Source organism: Podarcis tiliguerta (genome assembly GCF_965153285.1).
Source record: "Podarcis tiliguerta genome assembly, chromosome: 13".
In the NCBI taxonomy this organism is placed as follows: domain Eukaryota; kingdom Metazoa; phylum Chordata; class Lepidosauria; order Squamata; family Lacertidae; genus Podarcis; species Podarcis tiliguerta.
In genome coordinates this window covers 39153893-39166403 of record NC_139546.1, presented here as the reverse complement: position 1 = coordinate 39166403, position 12511 = coordinate 39153893, and the positions used below count along the sequence as shown (strand labels likewise).

The window sequence follows — 12511 nt, the reverse complement described above, 5'->3', positions numbered from 1 at the left end:
GTGCCGGCACAATACATTTTGGCACCTGAAGTGAACCACAAAATGCTGCCCATCCCCCATTGGTCAGGGAAGAAGGGGTGAGGGAAGGTCTACAATAGGGGGCTAAAGATCTGCATCAGAAAACAGGGTGGGAGGAGACAAGCAGCACCTTCTATTCACCAAGAGGTCTCTGTAAGGGGTGGTGTGGGGGATACCAAAGAGGCGGCAGATCTGGCCTCCAAGGAGCTTGCTGCAGATGTTGCTGCCATTGTGTTGGTGGCGGCAGCAGCAGGTGATGTATTCCTCGGCGCCTGGATTTGCTGACCCTGTGGATCCTGCTGCCCAAGGCAGACACCTCACCTTGCCTCATGGCTGGGCCTGCCTGCCTCAGGCTCTGCTTGTGGGCTGTCCGTAGGCATCTGATTGGCCACTGTAAGAACAGAGCCCTGGCCTAGACGGGCCTTGAGTCTTCTCCAGTAGGACTCTTCTTGCATTCTTTCCTGGTGCAACTCTGTTGTCCAACTCTGTTCTCTGGCCGCGGATCCTTCCAGGCGGCCAACGATAGCTCAGGGGCAGAACAGAGGATTTGCATCAGAAGGCTGCAGGTTCAAATCTCCTTAAAAAACGGCCAGGGTTTGCTGCTCTTCACAAGCTGTAACATCCTCTAGGCAACCCTCTAGGATACAGAATCATAGATACATTAAAGGCAGTCTTCTCAAAGGGCAAGTTACTCTTGGATGCTCTCAAGACGGACTTTTGTCAAGCGTAGGCGCCAAGCGTGCTTCTGGTTTCAATTATGAAAGAAGCGCCTCTGTGAGCAGTCAGAAATGTGGGAAACATGACAGCAGAATGTAGGGCTAGGTCCATCTGATGATGGTTATGGCAGGGATAAGAGCGTCTGGGCAGAGATGGATCTTTCCAAGTGCCAGTAAGCATTTTGGGTGGTCTTGGCAGCACACCCACTACCTGTGGATTGTGGCGCTGCCACCTTTTCCAGAGTCTGACATGGATAAAGCTTTTCTCAGCATGAGGGAGGGGGGCGGGCTATGTTTGGGCTTTCTCATTATTTAACAGTTCCCTTAAGGTACCCCTGCCCCAAGGGGCAGTCTTGCCAGACTCTAGGGTTGTGCGCTCATCTCACTCTATTGGCCGGGAGCCAGCACTGTCCGCAGACACTTCCGGGTCACGTGGCCAGCGTGACAAGTTGCATCTGGCGAGCCAGCGCAGCACACGGAACACCGTTTACCTTCCCGCTAGTAAGCGGTCCCTATTTATCTACTTGCACCCGGGGGTGCTTTCGAACTGCTAGGTTGGCAGGCGCTGGGACCGAGCGACGGGAGCGCACCCCGCCATGGGGATTCGAACCGCCGACCTTTCAATCGGCAAGTCCTAGGCGCTGAGGCTTTTACCCACAGCGCCACCCGGGTCCCTAACAGTTCCCTTACTCAATAGTTATTGTTGCCTATTCCATCAGCTTCCTTCAGCTGTCCTTCTTGGCTTCCTCCTTGGACCTTTTCTCACCCAACCTTTCAACTGCCACACTTTGTGCTGCACGTCTGTGGAAGGTTCTCATCCCAGCCAAACTCGCGTTAGCCTCTTCCTTTGGCAAAACTGGACCTTGGGCATTTCGTGCCTCGTTGCTCTCTGAGCTGCGGGTTCCAAGTTTTCCTGTTGGCCAGTCAAGCTGACAATATTTCATTTGTTCTGCATATCTGGACTGTGTACATTCTGTGCCTCGTTGCTCTCTGACCTGCTGGCTTGATGCTGAGGTCACATCTTATCAGCCAGTCTGTGTCCTGTGACCATTGGGGCAATCCTTTTGTGATGTCCCTCAGCCCCAGCCCTTCTGTTGCCTCCTCCTCCTCTTCCTCCACTTTATATCATATCTCTTTCCCACCCACCATTATCTTTCCAAATTATGCCAGAAATCCATCCGTTCCCTTATCTCCTATCAAGAGGCAGCTAACTCCTTCCTTGTGTCTTTTCTCGTCCCTTGACTACTTCGGTCACGTGATATTTTCTCTGAGCACACCTGCATGTCTCTGGGTCAATGGTGTCATTATTTTTTTGGGGGGGGTGGGGAACTCAGCTCAGCCCTCCAGGAAAAAAAGAAGAATGCTCAGCTGTTATGAGAGGAGGGTGCACTTATGAATGAACAGCTGTGTAGAAACATGAAAGGAAAGGAGATAAGAATCTATTCTGTGCAGGTTGCCTGCTCTTTCAGGGCTCTTAATTGGTTAATGGAACTGGATTGCAGAAGTTCTGGCGTTGGTGGTGACTTCAGGATTGGGTTACAGCAATGCACTCTAGGTGCAGCTACCCTTATGCTTGATAAAGAAGCTGCAGTTATGGAAGAATGCTGAGAGAGACTGGCTAGTTGCCCATTGGCTAGTTGCCCACTAGTTGCCCATTGGCTAATGGGCGAAGTTCAAGGAGTTATCATTAGTTTATAATGCCCTTGACACAGAGGTTTTCAACCTTTTTGAGTCCATGACTTGGCTCCCTTGACCAACTACATTCTTTTTGCGGCACCCCTGTGGGGCTCAGGAGCCCAGTTATGTCAGTTATGTGGTCTAAACCACCGAGCCTCTTGGGCTTGCCAGTCGGAAGGTCAGCAGTTTGAATCCCTGTGACGGAGTGAGCTCCCATTGCTCTGTCCCAGCTCCTGCCAACCTAGCAGTTCAAACGCATACCAGTGGACGTAGATAAATAGGTACCGTTGTGGTGGGAAGGTAAACAGTGTTTCCATGCGCTCTGGTTTCCGTCACGGTGTCCCGTTGTGCCAGAAGTGGTTTAGTTATGCTGGCCACATGACCTGAAAAGCTGTCTGTGGACAAATGCCGGCTCCCTCAGCCTGAAAGCGAGATGAGCACCACACCCCATAGTTGCCTTTGACTGGACTTAACCGTCCAGGGGTCCTTTACCTTTTACCCCTCGCCAGCATGCCTCTCACCCTTTTTCAAACACCCTTCCTTGTGGAGTGTTTCCTCAGCCTCCTCTCCCCTCTCCTTGGGAATCCTCTAGGCAGCCACACATGCCGCCTCTGGTCTCTGAGCCCTTCCCACCTGCCCCAAAGATTGGTGCCTCCTCACACTGCCCCACAGGGGCCTGGGAAGCACCCCCTGGCCAGCCACAGAGGCACAATTTGCCTGTGGAGCTTGTAGCCAGGGCTACTGCAATAAACAACTGTGCAAGTCTTTGGGAGGCAGACACATGAGAGGGCATCAGAGGCCAGTGTTGCCTGCGGCACCATCATTCAAGGCACCCCAGGGTGCCACGGCACACAGGTTGAAAACAACTGCCTTTATACCTTGAGACCAGTTTGCTTGCAGGCCTGCCTTACCCCATAATGTGTCCATTTGACCTTTTCCCTTCACAGAACTGGCAGTGTTGCAGCCGTTGCTTCATAATACTCGTTAGTAATCAGTCTTTTAGTGTGGCAGCTCCTCCACCTTGGAACTGCCTGCCTCTTGACACCAAGCAGGTCCCTTTGCTGTACTCTTTGCTGTGGGACCTGCTTAAAACATTTCTGTTTAAGCGCGCTTGTACAAAAAGCTACTGTTGACATTCTTTTGACATACTGTTGGGAGCCAGTGTGGTGTAGTGGTTAAGAGCGGTAGTCTCGTAATCTGGTGAACTGGGTTCGTTTCTCCACTCCTCCACATGCGGCTGCTGGGTGACCTTGGGCCAGTCCCACTTCTCTGAAGTCTCTCAGCCTCACTCACCTCACAGAGTGTTTGTTGTGGGGGAGGAAGGGAAAGGAGAATGTTAGCCGCTTTGAGACTCCTTCGAGTAGTGATAAAGTGGGATATCAAATCCAAACTCTTTAGAATGTCTTAATTTTTAACTCTTTTTTAAATGAGGGTTTGAATGTTTTAAAGTTTTGCAAACCACTTAAGCGCTTTCTTACAACCAAGCCATGTATACATTTTGTAAATAAAAACTTTGTATTTTTAGGGTCCATCTAGCTCATTATTGCCTGACTTGTCAGTGGGTCTCTCTTGCCCGACCTGAAGATGCTGGGAATTGAAACTAGAATCTTCCGCCTGTGAAGGACGAGTTGCTTAGATGGATCGCCTTTGCCATTGTTTTGATGCCGTGGGCGTTCAAACTTTGAATGCCTTCGGAGAAAGCCTTTCTCCATTAGCCTTCACCTCTGCCACAGAATTCTTGCACGTTCTAAGGCACACACAGAATACCTGTGCCACGTGACAGAAAACCCCTTTTCTTTTGGCCATATCTGCCACTTCTCTGATAATCCCTGATAAGCTTCTGAAAAAGCCCATGAATTTTCTCCAAGACATGCTTTGAAAACCTCAGCTTTTTAATGGACAGGTTACTGAACAACAAAATGCACTGAAATTTAATTGGGATGGTCTCCGCTTTAGATATATCTTAGTGAACTGCACAAGTTGTAGTCGTTTTCAAAAATACCGTGTGAATTTGAGTAATAGGACAAAGCACTTATTCTAAAGGAGCGGCTGGCGGGGGGGGGGGGAGCATACTTTGGTTGTATTCAGCTAAGTGCCATTCATGAGTAACCTACTGGAATAAATGGGCATATGTTAGTTATGCGTATCAATTTCAATGCGTCTGTTCTGAGTCGAACAACTTTGGATACACCCGTTTGCATTTTGTAAGGCGGTGCACACAGAGGCATAATCTCAGAAATGGTATTCCCTGTTCTCTCTCTCCCTCTCCCTCTCTCTCTCTCTCTCTCTCTCTCTCACACACACACACACACACAGATACACGGAAATGTTTTTTTCTGACGGAATATTGCTATTTGCAGTTTGCAGAAGTTGGAAGGTGAGAACCCGTCTGTGGTCTGGTCTTCCAGAAGTTGTTGGACCTCCAACTCCCATCAGTCCCAGTAGTCAAGGAAGATGGGAACTGTAGTTCCACAGCACCTGGCCACATCCTTGTCTTAAGCGCTCCATGCATCAACATAAAAGCTAATCTGTTCACTGTTCAGTTGAGAGATCCTTATATGCCGTCTGTTTTCAATTGCTTGATCAGTGAATTGGGACAGCAGTTTCAAGGTTGCGGTGGCGATGCATTTCTGAGATTTACCTGAGAATTAGCAGGACTAACTTGAGTGCTGCATAGTTTTTATGTCTGATGTTTTATTATGTTTTTATACCTGTTGGAAGCTGCCCAGAGTGGCTGGGGCAACTCAGCCAAATGGGCAGGGAACAAATAATAATAATAACAATAATAGCCACAAGAATCCAAGTCCATCACCAATGTCCTTCGCTTTCTGAGCCTTTTTGAGCTCCTTCAGAAAATGCTGTAACTTGTAGAGGAAGAAACAGTTCCCTGATTTCTTTTTCCCGTTTCCAGTACTGTATAGACTTCTAAATATGTCAGGCATGTGGAAGGTTAGAAGGAGAAGAAAAGGGAATCTATTTGAGCACCAGATGAGGATTGGTCATGATTATGTGGTTTGTTTTTTTCCTATAGAGAAGGGTTATCTGTCATTTTTATTTCTGTACTTAGTGACAGCTTTGTTCGGGTGCTTTATAGAGATAGCAGAAATCTAGAAAGACAGGTGTCTGCCCTGGAGCAAATGTGGGCCATGCAGAGTGTGGATTGGTGAAAGAGATAAGAGGTTTAAAGCTAATCAAGCAAAGTAGGGGAGGAAATCCTCTTAAGTATTTATATGTGAACCTGCAATCCTGTGTGTATTTACATGGAAATAAGAATCTCTGTTCAATGGGATCTGCTCCCAAAGTCCGTGTACACAGCATTGCATTACTTGCAGGGGATGAGAATGTGGAGGCTGATGCAGAGAATGGCAACATGTGCAAATGGCTTTAGATACCTATTAAGTCCATAAATTACCATATAGCAGGCACCCCCAAACTCGGCCCTCCAGATGCTTTGGGACTACAATTCCCATCATCCCTGACCACTGGTCCTCTTAGCTAGGGATGAAGGGAGTTGCAGTCCCAAAACATCTGGAGGGCCGAGTTTGGGAATGCCTGCCATATAGCATATATTCAACACAAAAAACAGAGACTACCGTATTTTTCGCTCCATAAAATGCACCTAGTTTTTAGAGGGGGGATGCAAGGGAAAAAAATATTCTTTAAAGGGAGCGCTTAGCAGAGCCTGTATGCATCCCAGTCTCTGCTCAGCGCTCCCTTTCACGAGCCACGTGGAGCGTGCTTGTGGCTCTTGGGGGCTTTTCCCCGAGGAGGGAGAAGGGGCTGCCCTTTGTCCCTTCCCCCACGTCCCGCAAAACCCAGGAAGAGCCACGCTCCCTTGTGGAGCGTGTGTGCCGTTCTTGGGGGCTTTTCCCTCCTGCCTCCTGCCTGCATTCGCTCCATAAGAGGCACACACATTTCCCCTTACTTTTTAGGAGGGAAAAAGTGTGTCTTATGGAGCGAAAAATACGGTATTTGTTGTTGACAAAGCACAGTTGGACATATAAAGGGCCCCATTACCTTCAGTAGCTTAGGGCCTCATCAAACCTAAATCCGGCCTTGACTATGGCAATTACATACTGCTGGACTAATGAATGTATCCTAGTGGGAACAGAGCACAGGTATAATAAGCATTAATGCAACTGCTGGAGTCTCCCATTATTATTTTTTTCTGACTGCAAAGGACCAGCACAGAGATGGGCAAAGCATCAGATGGATAAACGCAAAGGCCTCTAGGCCAACACCTTCGGTTATGTCTTCGGTGGAAGTGGGATTACTTCCCCCAGCAATTTAAAAAATCATAATCTGCATCTGTGCACACAGATGAGCATAAGAAATGTTGCAAATATCTTTCTCCTTTAGTCTTTGCTATGTGTACCCTCTTCTCCTTTTGTGTGGCTATAGTGGGCCCACTGCTTCTTCCTGAGATGTGCACAGAGTTGTACAGGTGTGATGTTGGCAAATTCCTGATCTCCTTTACCTTACTAGTCTCGGACTGCTAGCCTGGTTCCTTTTGCAATGTGCCTTAACTGAAGAAGAGGTGTGTTAACAGGGAAAGCGAGGGTTTGGCGTTTGAGGCCCATGTCTCCAATGTTTTGAGCATGATTTGAAAGAACTGAGAGAGGTGGGGTGTGTGGAATCCAGGTGTTCTGCAAAGGAGTCATTTTTCTGGTATGTTTGGAACACTTCATAGCAATTAGGAGTGGGGTGGGATTGGAGGATAGAATACTGTTTATATTTTTAAAAAAGAAATGGAATAGACACAATACATTACTGTACAGTAGTTTATCCTTCTTAATGATGCTCTAACACAAATGAAACATAGTGGCATTTTATAAAAATGAATATGATGGGTGGAGTGCTCAACTTTTATAATTATTGCCAAAATTTAAAGCTAAAATGAGAGGGGGAGGGTCAGGCTGGAAGCCACAGCTGGTGACCCCGGGGTCCCCACCCTTCCTTGTTTGCAGACCTAAGTGGTGTGAACGCCCCTAGTTTCTGATCCAAAGCTGGACGCAACTGGTGTGAGATAATCTGTTTGTTCAGATGCATCCTTCATTCCACTGTTTTCTTCATTTATCATCATTTGGTAGCTGATGTGCAATGTGTTGGTGTGCATAAAGTTTATGATTTGAGACCTGGGCCAAAGAAGTGTCACTAAGCTGTTGTCCATTTGTCATGGCAAGAATTGAGAAACTCCCTAACAGCGGCAGAGGATTCTCGTAAATAGAAGGGCAGCTGAAAAGATTCCGGGATCCTATAGTGCATATGGTGCAATTTATGCAGGTTTCTGGAAGGTGGGGCTGCGGGGGGAGGGGGCTTCTAAGGAATTTGGGGAGTGATAATGAGAAAGGATTCAGTTTATACATTACTGAAGTGCACAACTTCACCAGAACATCAGTATCTTTTGAAATATCAATACTGTACTTAAATTTCATCCAGCTCTACAATTTTATGAGTCTATGTTTAAGGAAATAGAGTCATCCGTTACCCTATATAAATATGATTTAAAAAACTTCAGAAAGATGTGCTATTCTGTGCAAAGTGATCTCTTATAGTGGAGACATAGCAGGGTGGCAAAGGCTGGCAAAGAGACCCATCCAAAATGCTTCCAAGATTGAGGAACCAGAGACGTCACAATTTCTGAGGTGGCGGAAAGGGCGGCAAACATTCAGGCTACAGGTGGTGGATTTGCTTTTGAAAGTCTCCCTGCTAGTGGGGAAAATAAAATCAAGTAACTATAAGCTCCTGAGAGGGAGTCAAGCCCTATTCCCTATATTTGCTACTTTTTCTTTTATGATTTCCCACCCTCTCCCCACATTTTTTAAAAATGGCATCTCCACCTGAGTTTGGAAGTAGCACAGTCCATTCTGGTAAATGTACAGACAAGGCCTCAAATCTCTATGGCAACGGGGCAGGCCTTTTCGAGGTGCCCAAATACCCATTGTCTTTCTGTTAATTGGTAACTCTGGCTCTCCCACTGAGGCGCTGAGAATGTTTGACCAGAGGACGCCATGAGGAAAGAGGCAGCCATTGACATGCCACCTCCTCTGGCTGGAGGCAGGATGCCTCTGGATGCCAGCTGCTGGGAATTGCAAGTGGGGAGAGGGGCCTGTTGCTCTCGGGTCCCCCCTGCCAAGCCTCCCACAGGCATCAGGCTGGCCTGGGTGAGAACAGGATGCTGCACTAGGCAGGGCCAGCCCACCCATGAGGCAAGGTGAGGCGGCTGCCTCAGGTGGCAAGATCCACAGGGGCAGCAGATCCAGCTCACAAAAAATGCATTGCCCGTGGCTGCCGCTTCCTTGGCAGCCTCCATCCCAATGCTACCTCTGCTGCAGCTGCTTGGTGAATAGGGGCTGCCCTCTGGGGTCCCCTGGGCTCTGCACCTGCCTGGCATAATTCAAAGCAGGCTCTGCTCCTTCCTCCACAATGGTCTTTGATTCATATATATATATATACAGTGGTGCCTCGCAAGATGAAAAGAATCCGTTCCGCGAGTCTCTTCGTCTTGCGGTTTTTTTCGTCTTGCGAAGCAAGACCATTAGCGGATTAGCGCTATTAGCGCTATTAGCGGTTTAGCGGCTATTAGCAGCTATTAAAGGCTTAAGGGATTAGCGGATTAGCTGCTAAAAGGCTATTAGCGGCTTAGATCAGCTGATAAGTGGCTTAGATCAGCTGTTAAGCGGCTTAGCGAACAGCTGTTAAGCGGCTTAGGGGCTTGGGAAAAAGGGGGGGAGGGAAAAAACCCCCAGGAATTGCAAGGCATTTTCGTCTTGCGAAGCAAACCCATAGCAAATTCGTCCTGCGAAGCACCTCCAAAACGGAAAACCCTTTCGTCTAGCGGGTTTTCCGTCTTGCGAGGCATTCGTCTTGTGGGGCACCACTGTGTATATATATATAACATATCAGTTCCAACAGTCTTACAACACAACTTCTCATCTTATTTTAGACTTCTGTCAACACCCCTGATGATTTTCCATTCTTTATCACTTATTCTTCATTTCTTAATTTCTGTATTACATTTAATTGTCCTTAACTAATAATTCTCTTCATAGTCTTTCTTGCAGTATTTCAAATAATCCGCCTTACAAAACTTATTGCAGTCCTACTAGCGTAATCTGTTCATCACAATTACTTTTCAAATAGTTCATATATTTACTCCAGTCTTCTAAGAATCTCTGATCCCGCAGGTTTCGAATCCTTCCTGTTAATTTATCTAATTCAATGGTCTTTGATTCCTACATGAACCTTCGGGTAAAGTTCCCAATGTAGATCTTCATTGTCTCCTTGTTCCTGATGTAGATCTTCACTGCCCCCCTTTTCTTTGGCCTGAGGAGGACCAAGAGCCATTTTTCGGTTTGCCTGAGGTGCTGAAATATCTCAGGCTGGACTTTTGGCTGCTCTTACATTGCTGTGCTTCTGTGTCTCCCAGGGCATTTTCTCCAGGTTGCAGATGTGCCGACAAATCACTGTCGACCTCTGTTCTGTTCTGTACCCACCGACCCCCCATGTTCAAAGTTTAGCTCAAAACATGGGCAGTTAAATATTTGAAGAGCAATTCAGAGTCTCCAAAGAGGTCCGTAGCAAAACCTGTATAGCTAGAACAAGGGGCAGAACATGTTTGCTCAATGGGTTACCAGTTTACGTGGGCCACTGCGACTGAAGTAAGCCGCTCACTTTCTTGGAACATGAGCAGGCAGATGCAGCCTATTAATCTCTCGTGTGCTATTACATTCATTATATCGTTGCTGCATTAACTATGTTGTAAACTGCGCTGTGGCCTTTTGATAAAGAGCGGCATATCCCAAATAAATCTACCGCTGCCAACCCACAGATTTGGCTTAGGGGCAGAAGATGTTTAGAGCACACGGGAAAATGTGGCTGGGCCCAGCTGCAGCGGCAAACTAAGGAGTCACCAAAAATCTAGAGGTGGCAGACAGATGGATAGATACAGGTTGAATTGATCTACTTTCCCCTCCTCTAACGTGCATTTGGGGGGGAATAAATATTATAAACCATTGGTAGCATCGCCCATGGATACAGGGGTAGGGCTTGCGTACTAATGACTAAGGTGGAGCAAAATGATGTAACAGCCGACTTAACAGAAATGAAACAAATAAGTGTTCCTGTGAATTGCTTGTTGACAGAAATGCCCCATTGTTCTGCAGTTCACAAGAAGGCACAACATGTGCGTAAGGGAACATACGCTTTCTGCTGAAAATCTATTATTAAATAGTGGTGATGCATGGGTGATTTGTTTTCCACCTGGGTGTGAAGAGGAGAGATTATATTGTCTATTTGGATTGATTATAGAGACAACTCTACAGAGCTCTGAGTAATGCTCCTGAATGCCAGTTTCTGGAAACAACAGGAGAGGAAAGTCTGTGATTTCCCACAGACATTTGGCTGATCCCTGAAAGAACAGGCTGCTGGTCCACATAGGCCCTTGGCCTAGAGAGCATTGTGACTAAGCAAAATAAAGATGCAACTGTCTCTTCAGGAATAAAAACCAACCCAAGAACCAAGAGGACTGATTGCATTACGACCATTGTATCAATATTGGCTTCTGAAAGGGGGTCTTGTTTAGGACTTGACATCTATTAGACAATACACCAGTGTGCAATATCAGGCCTGTAGTTGCTTTCCACGAGAATTAAAAATGTAAAAGTTTAGTTACTACTTAGAAATGCCTTGGTAAAAATTATTGCAAGAGCTGCCTAAGTGGAGACCCAACAGAGTGTTCGCAGTTTCTGAAGGTTTAACTAAAAAGGTATTTGCAAATCCTGTGGACCGTAGCCAATATAAATTTCACCACAGGCCGCTCTAATCAAATGATATATGTTTCATCCCTGCCAGAAATTAAATGGATGGCTGCAGCACACTCTACGTGGGCCTGCCTTTCCAAGAGTGTTTGGAAATTTTCAGGTGTTTTGAAATGCAGCTGTTGGCCTCATAAGTGTGGCTCGCTGAGAGGAAAGAAGAACTCGCTCCAGTATAGCTCCCAACGTCATTGGTTTCCAGTTAACTTTATTCAGAAGGCTTATAGGCTGCTCTCCAGCAACCTCAATGAAGAATGGTGCTTTAAAAAACACAAATTGCAAAATTCGAAATTTAAAACATGGCACGTCACAAGGTGCAAAAGCTCTCATCGTATCACTGTAGAAATGAAGGGAGAGGGGAACGGTTAATCATTAATATTATCTACACATAGTAAATTCCGGCACTCTGCTAGGATGGTTACACAAGCTCAAACCCAAAAATGCAGTTATTTGCAAAGTCTAAATCAGACAGGTCAGGAGGCCGTTTCCTGTCTAACCAGCTATCTGAAACTGCTGATGTTAGTTACAGGTCAGAAGGTCGTTTCCTGCCTAGCCAAAAACTGCTGTCAACTAAAAACCACTAGCAAGATGTTTCCTGCTTTGCTTCTGCTTTAAGTAATGCAAGATAAGAAGAGATACGAAGGGAATGCTTAGCTAGCAAAAGAATACACGTGTACAAGGAGGTGGGAGGGGGTGCTTACTGAGCAGAGAAAATGCTTAACCAGCAGAAGAAGTGCTTAGCTAGCAGCCTTAGCCAGCAAATATAGATGTGCCATATAAGGAATAAGTTGGAAACTTGCCAGCTGATTGGGGAAGTTTTGGGGGGAGGTCTGGGAGGTGGGTAAATACTCTAAAGTATAAGAAGGCTTGCAGATGCGTATTGCTGGACAGTCAGATTTCAGAAACTATATTCTGCTGACTGTCTCTGTGCACAGATTTGCAATAAAACTCTTTTCTCCAAAGAAGAAACTTTCCTGGAATTTTTTTTATTCTCTTCTCGGTCCTGGGGACGCGGGTAAGCAATTCTCTGGCAAAGTAAAGGGCATAAGCCTACAGCTTGGTGCATTGGCCGGGAATTGCCCCACCCCAAGGGGGCCGGGAAGAGCCAGGCTCGACCAGGTGAACAGCTCGGACCGGAGTTTGCAGGCTTCAGCGCGCACCCTACTGATTCGTGGGGGAAACCGGCCACACCGCTCCTGAGTAGGGACCTCGGTCGAGGGAGGAAAGAGGACTGGCCAGGAGGGAATCCGCAGCGGAAAACGGTAAGCCCAAGGGACAGGGCGT

The 12511-nt window shown here is 46.9% G+C and overlaps 2 protein-coding genes across 7 annotated transcripts in view; one reads left to right on the top strand and one right to left on the bottom strand.

The window, feature by feature from the left end:
• Positions 1–12511, bottom strand: part of LOC310662829 (pyrin domain-containing protein 1-like) — a 742864-nt gene that overhangs the window by 422982 nt on the left and 307371 nt on the right. The window lies entirely within an intron of this gene.
• The window catches only part of HSD3B7 (hydroxy-delta-5-steroid dehydrogenase, 3 beta- and steroid delta-isomerase 7), a 72622-nt gene that overhangs the window by 11972 nt on the left and 48139 nt on the right, over positions 1–12511 (top strand). The gene's annotated exons all lie outside the window — the stretch shown is intronic.